The sequence below is a fragment of the Ambystoma mexicanum genome, chromosome 3p, assembly GCF_040938575.1.
Source record: "Ambystoma mexicanum isolate Mex_15411 chromosome 3p, UKY_AmexF1_1, whole genome shotgun sequence".
Lineage (NCBI taxonomy): Eukaryota > Metazoa > Chordata > Amphibia > Caudata > Ambystomatidae > Ambystoma > Ambystoma mexicanum.
In genome coordinates this window covers 1,206,384,931-1,206,397,508 of record NC_090925.1, presented here as the reverse complement: position 1 = coordinate 1,206,397,508, position 12,578 = coordinate 1,206,384,931, and the positions used below count along the sequence as shown (strand labels likewise).

The following is a 12,578-nucleotide window of genomic DNA, read 5'->3' as shown; positions in this document are numbered from 1 at the left end:
CAATGGGTGAGAGTGGACAGAAGAAGATTCCAAGGAGGGGGTGTAAACACCAAAGGATGGATGTAGGCTGCAGGCGGTGGTAACAGTAAGTGATACAGAGAAGGAGGAGGAGATGATAACTTCAGGGGAGGAAGGATGGTTACAGAAGTAGGCTAAAACATCGGCAGCGGAGAGTGGGGAGACAGGGAGAGGGGCTGAAATTCAAGGGGAGGAAGGAGGTGGCAACATCTGTCGATGTGTGTTACATCAAGGAGCTATCAGCACAGTGGAGACCAATACAGAAGAGGTGAAAAGAGAACCCCCACAAGGAGTAGGTGACAGGAAACTTTGTAGTAAAGATGGTACAGAGAGGACTGGAGGTATACCATTCAAGAGGCGAGTAGAAAGCTATGATATGAGCAACACATGGTGAGCAAAGGACCTGGGGAGTGACAGAATGTCTATAATTAGTCAGCAAGAGCAGGCAGGTTCTTGTAGGCCTGGTCAACCTAAGGTAGGAAGGGACGGTGGGAAGAGGAATGAGCCATGTTCAGGGAAATTACTGTGCGATTACAAGTGTGGGGGGGAATAGGAGAGCCCAGGAGGCCCTAACTAGCTTTCTGTACTAGCCATGTCCACTGACCACTTATAACACTTTACAATAGAGACAGCCATGGGGTATGAAACCCCAAAAGGCATGCATCTAGCCCAGATCAAGAAGAAGGGTAAGGGGTCACCCTAAATCCTGTAATTCTGGAGGGGTTAGGTAATCCCATAAGAACTGGACAAACTGGGCATTTGGTTCCGAGGCCTGAAAGGCCTCACAGAATCCAGCAGAAGAGACATTGGGAAAGAAGAGGTATCTGTGGACAAGGGGACTCAATCCCACTCAGGATAGAACTATCCTGACCTTTATTTTGTTCAGAAGAATCGATTTGCCCAATCTTTTAAACAGTCTCCTAATAAATATAACAAACTTTGACATTCGGTCTCAGCGTCCTTCTTGATCCCAGGTGGAATCATGTGACAGCCTGAAAAAAATATCTCTGATAAAGACACAGTATCGCAGCACTCAGTTACAGAAGTTACGTCCTAATTACTAACCAGCAACCATCACTGCTCAAGACCAGCGCATTATTACAAGAGCCACCTTCAGCGTGGTCTCTGATTGCATTTAACATGCCGTCATTGGCATTTAGCAGTCAGAAGGTTAGATGCGAGTGTCCGTGTACGTGTATTGTGGGCTGGGATGAAAATCCTTTTTCTCAGGGTCAGAAAGTTGAGTTAAGCGCTCATTGTGGCGCTTGGTGTTCATCTAGTCCCATCTGGAATGCTGATTCTCTCAATATTGAAGGACTCTGATGATGACGCGTTCAACTCTGTTACTGAAAATTGATGGCTAATATTTTTTTAATAAAGCCAGCAGATATTTATGATAGATGGGTCTATTTTTGGAAAGAAATCAACATTTTATTACATATCAGAATACATCATTTTGGAAACATGTTACATGCAAATCATGAAATGAAGACAAGTTATGACACACATAGACCATGAAAGGCCCATAGGATGGTTGTGCCTGTCCAGAGGATATCCAGTCTTCCCGGGACCGTGCTCGGCTTCGTAGGTGCCAGTGGCAACTGCAGATCCTGTGGGTATTAAGGTGTGTGATTGAGGAGGGGGCAGGCCTGAGCCTTAAGAACATACAGCCGGGTTCCGAAGGTGACCCCGGGAAACGGAAAAGAGCCAGAGCAGGCCGCGCAACCTTACCCGTTGGTATCTTTATGTCCTCTAGTTTCTGAACAATTGTGTCGGCTGTTGTGTGTTGATAGTTAGAATGCATTGCTATACAATAAGTACTCTTTGGAGTTAATTTGATAAACATGTGCAAATGTCTTACTTATTTAATCACCACAGGGACAACCAGGACGAGATGGTTATCCGGTAACTACATTTATTTTTACATTTCTTCATCTCTACCCTGTCCTTCAAGCTATACTTCCAAAGTGACTGTTCCTCCTGTTTATCTATCTCTTTGTGTCCTTTGTTTAAATAAGGGTAATGCAGGTGTCATTAGGGGGATTTTGTAGCAGGGTTGTGTTTGTTTGGTTGGCATTGCATTCAATAAGTTTACACCCAAGACATGGCCAACTTAACTTGCCAGACACCAGAGGATGGTTATCCATGAGTGAAGCGTATGGTGCTTAGCTGCATAAACAGAACACTGGCGAGGCCCATTGCAGGTGAAATAACACCAACAACAATAATGAATAACCACCAGACATACCAATATGAGGACTACAGGGGGTGTTCAAAATGCACAGTGCCTGCCTTAACATGTGTCAATTTCACACTTTAAGTGGGTCTGGTGCTGTTACCGCCTCTTTTGTGTGTCCATTCATATACATCACGTGACTCGTCCATGTCATATTGAAGTGAACATTTGATGTTGCCGAAATGATACCGAAACGTCTCTTGCTGGGATGTTCGTCTCTGCATGCCAACATGTCCCATTCCATTCGGGTGACGATAGTCCAGTCCACTTTGTTTTCTCTTTGCGCTCAGTAACTTGTTGTCTTGGATTTCCCTACTATAAAACCAAGACTCCAAGTTCCAGAATGCAAAGATAAACCCAATACAGGACTGTGATCTCCCATATGGCATAGGGCCTGTTGGCATGTGTGCGCTCATACAGAATGGCAATTGCATTTGGCGACAAGCATGAACAAGTCTTGTTGAAATTAATTTTAAAACCAGTGTAATTGTTGCAAATATACACATCCACAGATTTTTTTAATAATTATTTTAAAGAAACATAATTGAACTTTTAGCATTTGTTTGAGCTTGCTTAAGTACACTCAAAACAGAAATATCAATGTGCATTTAGAACAGCAAGCGAGAAAGCATGAGTCTGTGTGATGAAGAAAAGAAGAGCAAATTAAAATAGGTAATCGGGGGCCGAAAGGGGAGGGCAATATTGCTGCTGATCATATTATAATATTAGGTGCTGTATATGGCCTTGCATAATGGAAATTCCAGTTCGTTCTTATCAGGTGTTACCAGTGCTAAAAATGGACATTTACTCTGGGAGCCCTCTCCTCCTTGGAGGGGCCAGGGTGAGGAGGGTGCTTGGCACACGGCCAGGTTGTAACATAGTATCTCTTCGTGGAACCCCAGGCTGGCAATTTGCATAAAAGCAAAGAGCATTTCGGGAACATAAGAATGCCCACAATTAAAAATGTGAAACATGTCTGTGATAGTGATTCAGCAAGAAACCCTTTTGAGCGAGTAATGGGAGTTGGGCTCTGCTCTTTTCAGTGGTCCAAATCTCACCCTAACTAAAAAGTTTGTGATTTACAAGACCATATATATATACCAATTTGGACAGTTTCTGAACAAGATGTGAGGCTTTGGCTGTTTCTGCATTCAGTCTTGTGTGTCGAGTCTTCTGAAGCACACGCTGATCATGCAAATCTAAAATGTTTTTTGCCAACTTTTGCATCAATAGGACTAGTTTTACAATGGGTTTTCACGCTTGTTCATGGTTTTGACTTCAGGTAATTCCTACACTGATATAACGTTTCCATACAAAACACATGCAAACATCAACATTTAAAATGTGCACCGAATTCAGTTATTGCATAAATGTGCACTATGAACTCTGTGAGTGTGAACACTTGAAAAGGGGAGTCACTGCGTAGCACGCACACTCTTAGTTTGCCACATTTCCTGGTCTGCATGCCTGAGGTTGCAGTGCACACTTATTTGACTATGACTGAGGTGCGCTGGGCTGCAGTAGGGCACACACCGCAGTTAGCATTCATGGTGGGATGTCTTCATTATAGCCTAGATCCAGTAGCCCGCAATGGCTAGAGAGGAGAACGATGGACCACACATCATATGCATAAGAAATTAGGTTCTTTGCAGCTCACCTGCAGATATCACTGCTCTCTGACTACCTATGGCCAGTTCATGCTTCTGCAGCACAGCTATGCATGCTCTCAGTGACGCAAGGTATGTGGCTCTCTTGGGCTGCGCTGCTGTCCCTGCGATGATGCCTGCACACATTCTGGCTAAGCTGCAGACCTCCAGGCTGGGCTGCAGACCTCCAGGCTGGGGGTCCCTCTCTGGGGCACCATCGTGCCCGGCACGCCATACCCAGTGGGTTGGGAATGCCCACTCGTGTCAGGCGCCACGGGCTATTGCTTGGTCTGAGCGCTCGAGTGCCAAGGGAAGTCTGACCTCGGTCCAGGAATTGTGTTGCTTGGCCTGGCACCAGCGCAGCTTCACAGGGCGGTCTGGCCCCTGCTTACACTCAGGGATACACCCAGACTGCTAGGGATAGATGTAAGCTATTGACTAGGTCTGCTACCGTTGGTGTAGTTCATCTGTACTGTTCTGCATATCGCTGCTACACTCAAGGTAACTCAATCGTTTGATTAGTGGGAGGACTTTTTCTGAGGGGCACTTAGCCGCCAGCAAGGGCTTTTCTGGAGATTTCTGAAGCCAAACATGTGAACTGCAACAGCGTGACTTGCATCCCTGTCCCCGAGCTTCTGATAGTGTGGGTGCAAGACTCGGAATCTGATTTATCACCTGAGTATTCCTCTCCTCTAGAACTGCGCCACTCGAGTAGCGGGTTAAATTCATCATGACTGTGCTATCTGTATCTGACTTTCAGCTTTCTCAATTCTGTGAGAGGTGCTACTTCTGCAAAAAGAAAATACGAAGGAAGAAAAAAATCGAAGGGAGAAAAAGGAAAACCAGACCCGTTCAGCTTTTCTACATGTTAGCGTCCCACATAATAGGACGCTATGCTCAGTCTCCTGCATCAGGACATTAGAGACCAGTCTGTTCACTGTCCCCATGATGACGCAGCGGGCAACAGCCGGTGGGCAGTAAACTCCAGACGGCCTGGCGCTGAGTATACACATTGTCACCTTAGCGTGTCTTTAGATTTGATGTAGTACAATCTCATCTTTTCTCTCTGCCCGATGAAAACCCTGGTCAATAAAGGCAATACTGCCTTGTGCAGCACTGCAATGCGTGCTGCACAGCACTTTTCTTTAAATTCACATTATACGGGAATTCATATATGATATGATATGGTATTTATAACACTCTTAATACCCAGAGGTTTCTAAGCGCAAACCCGTGGATCATACCTGTGTTGCTCCGTGTCGTCTTGCTTCCGAGGCGAGCACGTTGCCGATGAGCTATCCTCCCGAAACGGTGAGATTATATGTATTGGTGTGTTAGCTCCCTACAAATGTTTTGTACGGATTTGCAAAATGTCAGCTACCTTATATGAGCTTTAAATAAATCGCACTTGGCATTATTGAGTCTACCTGATTTATTTATCGGCTTGTAATTGGAATGTAGACCAACAGAGATGTGTGAGTGACTGGCTTTAACAAACATACTTTGTGTGAGCACAGCGCACCACCCACCGGACAAAAGTATACCCATCCAAGATGGGTACCGCCTCATCCTTGCCTCTTCACCTTATGGGTTCCAAACTCACCACTGGATCCCTGCAGCCGCTGTATGTCTCTGACCACTCCCGGCCCTGAATACTTTGCGGTTTAACTTCTTAATAACGGCGGTAGCAATTTCTTTCGCACTGTGGAACAACTTAATGAGTTGGGGCCTCGAGAACACTTAGCATTCGATCAGCCACCTTCTCTTCCTCACATCCAGATCCGCGGGAAGCGCAGGATTTGCAACTACGAGGCGCTCCATTCATTTCATGAATCTCCTTGTTTCCCTCCTTGGCTGGTCCTGCAAATGCCACTGCTTTTGAAATATGTGCTCCATGTCCTTCTGAAACACCGCAGTGGTTTAGTCCTGATGCTTGTGTATGGTACTGTGTCGGTCTGATCTTTTATCCATTGACTTAGACTTAGCTACTAAGAGTTTGCACCAAAGAACACATAGCCAACATTTAATTAGGAGACTCTTCGTCAGGTGTAAGTGGTTATGCCAGGGGTGGGCTCCAAGCACCTAAGGCAGTTGGGTACGCAAGTGGAGCAAGGACATAATCTCCCCGTTTCACTTTTGCAAACCATAATCAAATGGTTACCAGTGACAGGCAGCTGGACCAGATACAAGCAGACAGTGGGCAAAAGATTGCTGCCTGATGAGGAATGGGTAGGTCACCAAATGGAAGAGTGGTTGTGCTGTGTGAGTGAAGTGTAGCTAAGGGCTTTTATTTTGTACACTGTTAATAAATAGCCCGACCAGGGTGGGTGGGGGTTTTGGTAAAGATTAGTGCGGGAAGCATTTCATAGATGGCAGGCTATATGGGTTGGGTTACAGGTGAGAATGGCTTGGAAGATGACCAAGCCGGAGCAAATAGGGGTCAACACCACCTGGCAGTCGGAACTTAAAAGATCAAACCCTTCAGGGCAAAATCAGAGACACCCCAGATGTTTAATCCCAGATAAAGTATAAAATCTCACAGGATGCCAAGGAGCCTTACAGTAGTCTACTCACACAGGAGAAGCTCAGCCCACCTCTCATGGTAGTGCGTCCAGTAGATTGCATGCTTGGCGCATATGTTTTCTGACCTAGTTTGGGATCTAGTATAGATGCATGTATATTGAGATCTGGAGCGATGTGTGTGCCAACATGTCGCTTGCATAAGTATATTATGCCCGGGTATGGCTACATATGTAAAAGATGTAGGTAGCTTGGGCCTTGCGAGAAGGCAACAGACCAGTGTACAGACAAGGGGGAAGGCTATCTAGAGAGGACATGGAGAGTAGAGCAGCAGAGGGGCAAGAGGTGTCATCGGGTGGCAAAGTGCAGGGTGTTGAGTTCCTTCCTGGAGTGCAGGAGTGGTGCGGCCAATCCGATGTGTTGTAGGTAGATCATTCCAGAGTCTGGGCGCAGTACAGCAGAAGGCCAGCATCCTGGTTCTTTTCCCCATGCACATCGCTTCGATTCTAGCCACTGGAGAGGCTGCGTTCTTCAGCCATGTTCTGTAGTGCAGGGCTCTGTCTGCAGGCCACTTTGAAGGGGATGCTGATTTGGAAGGAACTCTGATGTGGCTCTCTGAGGGTTGCGTGAATCCGTATTGGTTCCTTCTGGGGAGCCGCAGGATCGCAGCATTCTGGACCGCGTTCGTTGCATGGCCTGCAGGGTATGTTTCTAGGGCATGCAACTCATTGCAAAGATGCATGACCTAATTGTGAAATGGATATGTACGTCACGACATGCACACTTGAATAGGATGCTGGTGAAGAGGCTATGTATAGATGTCATCAAACAGCGTAAATAACATCTGCTCCTCAAGTTGGACAAGAAATGAAGCCCACGTCCTGAGCGCAGGAGACTGGTGTGATCAATAGGCTCTCGAGCTCCTCATCACTTGTTCGACACCTGGAAGAGCGCTCTACGCTCATACCGAGTGGAGGTGCGCCCTCCCCGATGGTCCTCCACAAGGACGGCGCACTCGGCTCTTGAGGGCAGATAGGAATCGTGTGGAGGCCCAGCCATTGGCACAATGGTGTAGGTGTTCACAGGCCAGATTAAAACAAACACGAGAAAACTGGCTGTAGTGTTTACGGGGGGTACTGTGTTTTCACCCCCACCCCCCTCTTTAGTGAACTAGCCTCAACAGGCCTGCACTCTTTCTTGTGCTTGTCGCCTGAGGCTCTAGAACTCGTCTATTTCGTGACCTTTCCTCAGGACTGTGTTTATTTGTTTACTACCCATTTACTTCGTCAGTCTCATAACTGATGGACATGTTAAGCGCATGGTAAAGAGCCCCCAACACTCGAATGGTATTGGGGTATTTTCTTGGGAGCAACGTCTTTTGCAAGCTGACAAATGTTCATTTGAAAGGTGCTTATACTTTCAGTGACTAAACGATATCCCGGACCTACACCCCAGGGGCGTAGCCAGGATTGTCTAACAAGTGGGGTCTGAAGTTAATCTACTTGGGCCCACCGCAGTGACTTTAACATCTGTAAATTCCCACACAGCGCTGCTGCGTTGCCATTTACAGATTTTAGGTGAGCCTTGCCTTCTCATGCCCTACCCTGCTACCCTGTCTACACTTACACCCTCAAGACCCTCCAATGCGATGCCTAGGGTAGATGGGTGTCCCTTCCCCCAATGGAACGGCCTTGTGGCTGGTCTATTAGGCAGACGGCAGGAGGGTGCCCAGGAGAAAGAAACAAGGGTATGTTGTGATGGTCTGAATAGCAATTGCCACCGAGATACCCTCGGATCTGCACCCTGTCTGACCCCTGGCCTAAGCCCAATCACCTGTGGCAGTCTCCAGGTGGGGCAACTGGATTGTTGGAAGCCGGTCAGAGAACCATGGCACCACAAGCTCAGAGTGTACCCGATAGTAGCCCTGGGCCCCGAGCAAGCTGCAAATCCTCCATAGTCCACACAGTTACAACAACCCCCGCTGCCCCCCTTGCCTCAAAATACCACGTTCCAGGAATAATCCAATACTTAAAGAAGCAGAAATTCAGTCGGTTAAGGTTTGCAGGTCAAAGGTCTGTTCTCACCATGACAAAATCAGAGTCCACAAGCAAGCCCAAAAAAACTGTCCGAGAAAACCCACAGGTCGAAGCAGAAGAAGAACGCTGCACCACCGGCAAAAGGCAGTTGGGTAGCGGCACACCGGGAGGGAGACCCAGCGTAAGCTTCCACATCCTCCGAACCGGTGCATGTCCATCGCTGCAAGCCAACCCCTCAGACATTCACGCGGGGGTTCCTGTGGGGATGTGGGTGCTGGGTTCCCAAATACCAGGGACCACGCCAGTCAGTCCTGCACTGGCCCAACTGCCCCATCAGGCTAGGATTCTGCCACAGCCTGACACCTTCACCAATCTCCACCCAGGGGGCAATATCAGACATGCGCTGGAAGCCCCGCGCCCCACTGGTTGCCTGCACGGGTATGCCTATTGTGAAGCAAAAGACCCATTAAATAGCATGACTCTGAAACTGATGTTCCCACAGGGTCTGTGCTGGAATACCAACTGGGCAATGCTGCAGTTAAAAATGGCACCCCCTGGACTCCTCCACCATCTAAACATCTGCCCTCGCTACTCACCTGCACCCGCTGAAAGGGAACATTGGCAGTAGTCACTCACCAGCATAGGGAATGAGGAGCGTTCGCATAGTAGTTTCCCATTGAAGCATAATCCATTTTAGACCACCTGCCCTGTGCTGCAACAAAGACCAACCCACCCAAACCCCCCAACCCGCCAGATGATGCCACTGTCAGGTGGTAGGCTTATGCCGCGCAGGGAAACGCCAAAGAACAGCAACGTGTGGAAACCACAGCAAACCAGATGCAGTTGCCCGCTAGAACCCACACCGCTCTACCAGTGGCCCTGTGGTTAGCAGCACGTGTGGCCCAATAATCGAAGGAACAGAAAGCCTGCACTTCTAGCACACACCTGCACACATCTGCCTTCACGCCCTACTTCTGTCAGTCTGCATTATGCTGCGATGGGCCAGGTGTGTTACTTAACCTCAGGGACAAGTTACACAACATAAACATCTTGGTAGGCCGGATAGCTCAGGGACAACGCGCTGGCTGTAGAAAAATAAACGACGCTGAGCAACACAGGTTCGATTCTGGTCCGTGCTTAAAAACCCCTGGGTATTAAACAGGTTATAAATAACCAATCATAATCATACATGACACATTTTACACGTGAAGCAAATGTGTTCAGGGCCCAAACCTATGAACGACCCGGATCTACACTCGGCAAAGAAATAATAATAATCCTATGTACAAGAGTGCACACTCGGAAAGCGTTGTGCAAGCATTCTTAGTGAATCTTTTACCACTAGTGCACCTAGCATGTACTTTAAATTTATTTTTGCACCAGGGCAATGTTTGACCTAGTGTGGCTACGGACAGTATTAGCACTAGAGGAATATTTGCCCTGCCTAATTAGGTTGCATGCACTGAACGTGTTGTCGAAGCATTCTTCAGTGAATGCTTGGACAATCACGTCACGGCCTTATTACAGAAACATTGTACCTGTGCAGTGCAAATTTTGCACGGTTTTAGCACTAGTGAAAAGACTGTGCTAGTGGAATAAACCTATACTTTAAATGTTTTTTTTGCACCAGGCCAATGTTTGGCCTGGTGCTGGTTCGGCCAGTGTTAGCTGTGCAGGAAACCTTGCCCTGGTGCCAATGTTTGGCCTGGTGCTGGTTCGGCCAGTGTTAGCTGTGCAGGAAACCTTGCCCTGGTGGCAATGTTTGGCCTGGTGCTAGTTCGGCCAGTGTTCGCTGGAGAGGAAACTTTGCCCTGGTGCCAATGTTTGACATGGTGCTGGTTCGGACAGTGTTAGCTGTAGAGGAAACTTCACCCTGGTGCCAATGTTTGACCTGGTGCTGGTTCGGCCAGTGTTAGCTGTGCAGGAAACCATGCCCCAGTGCCAATGTTTGACCTGGTGCTGGTTCGGACACTGTTAGCTGTAGAGGAAACCTTGCCCTGGTGTCAATGTTTGGCCTGGTGCTAGTTCGGCCAGTGTTCGCTGGAGAGGAACCTTTGCCCTGGTGCCAATGTTTGACATGGTGCTGGTTCGGACAGTGTTAGCTGTAGAGGAAACTTCTCCCTGGTGCCAATGTTTGACCTGGTGCTGGTTCGGACAGTGTTTGCTGTAGAGAAAACCTTGCCCTGGTGTCAATGTTTGACCTGGTGCTGTTTCAGCCAGTGTTCGCTGTAAAGGAAACCTTGCCCTGGTGGCAATGCTTGACCTGATGCTGGTTCGGACAGTGTTCTCTGTAGAGGAAACTTTGCCCTGGTGCCAATGTTTGACCTGGTTCTGGTTCGGACAGTGTTGGCTGTAGAGGAAACATTGCCCTGGAGCCAATGTTTGACCTGGTTCTGGTCCAGACAGTGTTAGCTGTAGAGGAATATTTGCCCTGGTGCCAATGTTTGACCTGGTGCTGGTTCGGACACTGTTAGCTCTAGAGGAAACTTTGCCCTGGTGCCAATGTTTGACCTGTTGCTGGTTCGGACAGTGCTCGCTGTAGAGGAAACTATTCCCTGGTGCCAATGTTTGACCTGGTGCTGGTTCGGACAGTGTTAGCTGTAGAGGAAGCCTTGCCCTGGTGCCAATGCTTGACCTGGTGCTGGTTCGGCCAGTGTTGGCTGTAGAGGAATATTTACCCTGGTGCCCATGTTTGACCTGGTGCTGGTTCGCACACTGTTAGCTGTAGAGGAAACCTTGCCCTGGTGCCAATGTTTGGCCTGGTGCTAGTTCGGCCAGTGTTCGCTGGAGAGGAAACTTTGCCCTGGTGCCAATGTTTGACATGGTGCTGGTTCGGACAGTGTTAGCTGTAGAGGAAACTTTGCCCTGGTGCCAATGTTTGACATGGTGCTGGTTCGGACAGTGTTAGCTGTAGAGGAAACTTTGCCCCAGTGCCAATATTTGACCTGGTGCTGGTTCGGCCAGTGTTAGCTGTGCAGGAAACCATGCCCCAGTGCCAATGTTTGACCTGGTGCTGGTTCGGACACTGTTAGCTGTAGAGGAAACCTTGCCCTGGTGCCAATGTTTGGCCTGGTGCTAGTTCGGCCAGTGTTCGCTGGAGAGGAAACTTTGCCCTGGTGCCAATGTTTGACATGGTGCTGGTTCGGACAGTGTTAGCTGTAGAGGAAACTTCTCCCTGGTGCCAATGTTTGACCAGGTGCTGGTTTGGACAGTGTTTGCTGTAGAGAAAACCTTGCCCTGGTGTCAATGTTTGACCTGGTGCTTTTTCAGCCAGTGTTCGCTGTAAAGGAAACCTTGCCCTGGTGGCAATGCTTGACCTGATGCTGGTTCGGACAGTGTTCTCTGTAGAGGAAACTTTGCCCTGGTGCCAATGTTTGACCTGGTTCTGGTTCGGACAGTGTTGGCTGTAGAGGAAACATTGCCCTGGAGCCAATGTTTGACCTGGTTCTGGTCCAGACAGTGTTAGCTGTAGAGGAATATTTGCCCTGGTGCCAATGTTTGACCTGGTGCTGGTTCGGACACTGTTAGCTCTAGAGGAAACTTTGCCCTGGTGCCAATGTTTGACCTGGTGCTGGTTCGGACAGTGCTCGCTGTAGAGGAAACTATTCCCTGGTGCCAATGTTTGACCTGGTGCTGGTTCGGACAGTGTTAGCTGTAGAGGAAGCCTTGCCCTGGTGCCAATGCTTGACCTGGTGCTGGTTCGGCCAGTGTTGGCTGTAGAGGAATATTTACCCTGGTGCCCATGTTTGACCTGGTGCTGGTTCGCACACTGTTAGCTGTAGAGGAAACCTTGCCCTGGTGCCAATGTTTGGCCTGGTGCTAGTTCGGCCAGTGTTTGCTGTAGAGTAAACTTTGCCCTGGTGCCAATGTTTGACCTGGTGCTGGTTCAGACAGTGTTGGCTGTAGAGGAGACTTTGCACTCGTGCCAATGTTTGACCTGGTTCTGGTTCGGACAGTGTTGGCTGTAGAGGAAACTTTGCTCTGGAGCCAATGTTTGACCTGGGTCTGGTCCGGACAGTGTTAGCTGTAGAGGAATATTTGCCCTAGTGCCAATGTTTGACCTGGTGCTGGTTCGGACACTGTTAGCTCTAGAGGAAACCTTGCCCTGGTGCCGATGTTTGA

The 12,578-nt window shown here is 48.4% G+C and overlaps 1 protein-coding gene across 1 annotated transcript in view; it reads left to right on the top strand.

The window, feature by feature from the left end:
• The first annotated feature begins 1,901 nt into the window (after positions 1-1,901).
• The window catches only part of COL23A1 (collagen type XXIII alpha 1 chain), a 395,547-nt gene continuing 384,870 nt past the window's right edge, over positions 1,902-12,578 (top strand). Inside the window, exon 1 of the mRNA XM_069652640.1 lies at positions 1,902-1,923. The gene's annotated coding sequence lies outside the window, so the exon portion shown is untranslated. The remainder of the gene's footprint in view (positions 1,924-12,578) is intronic.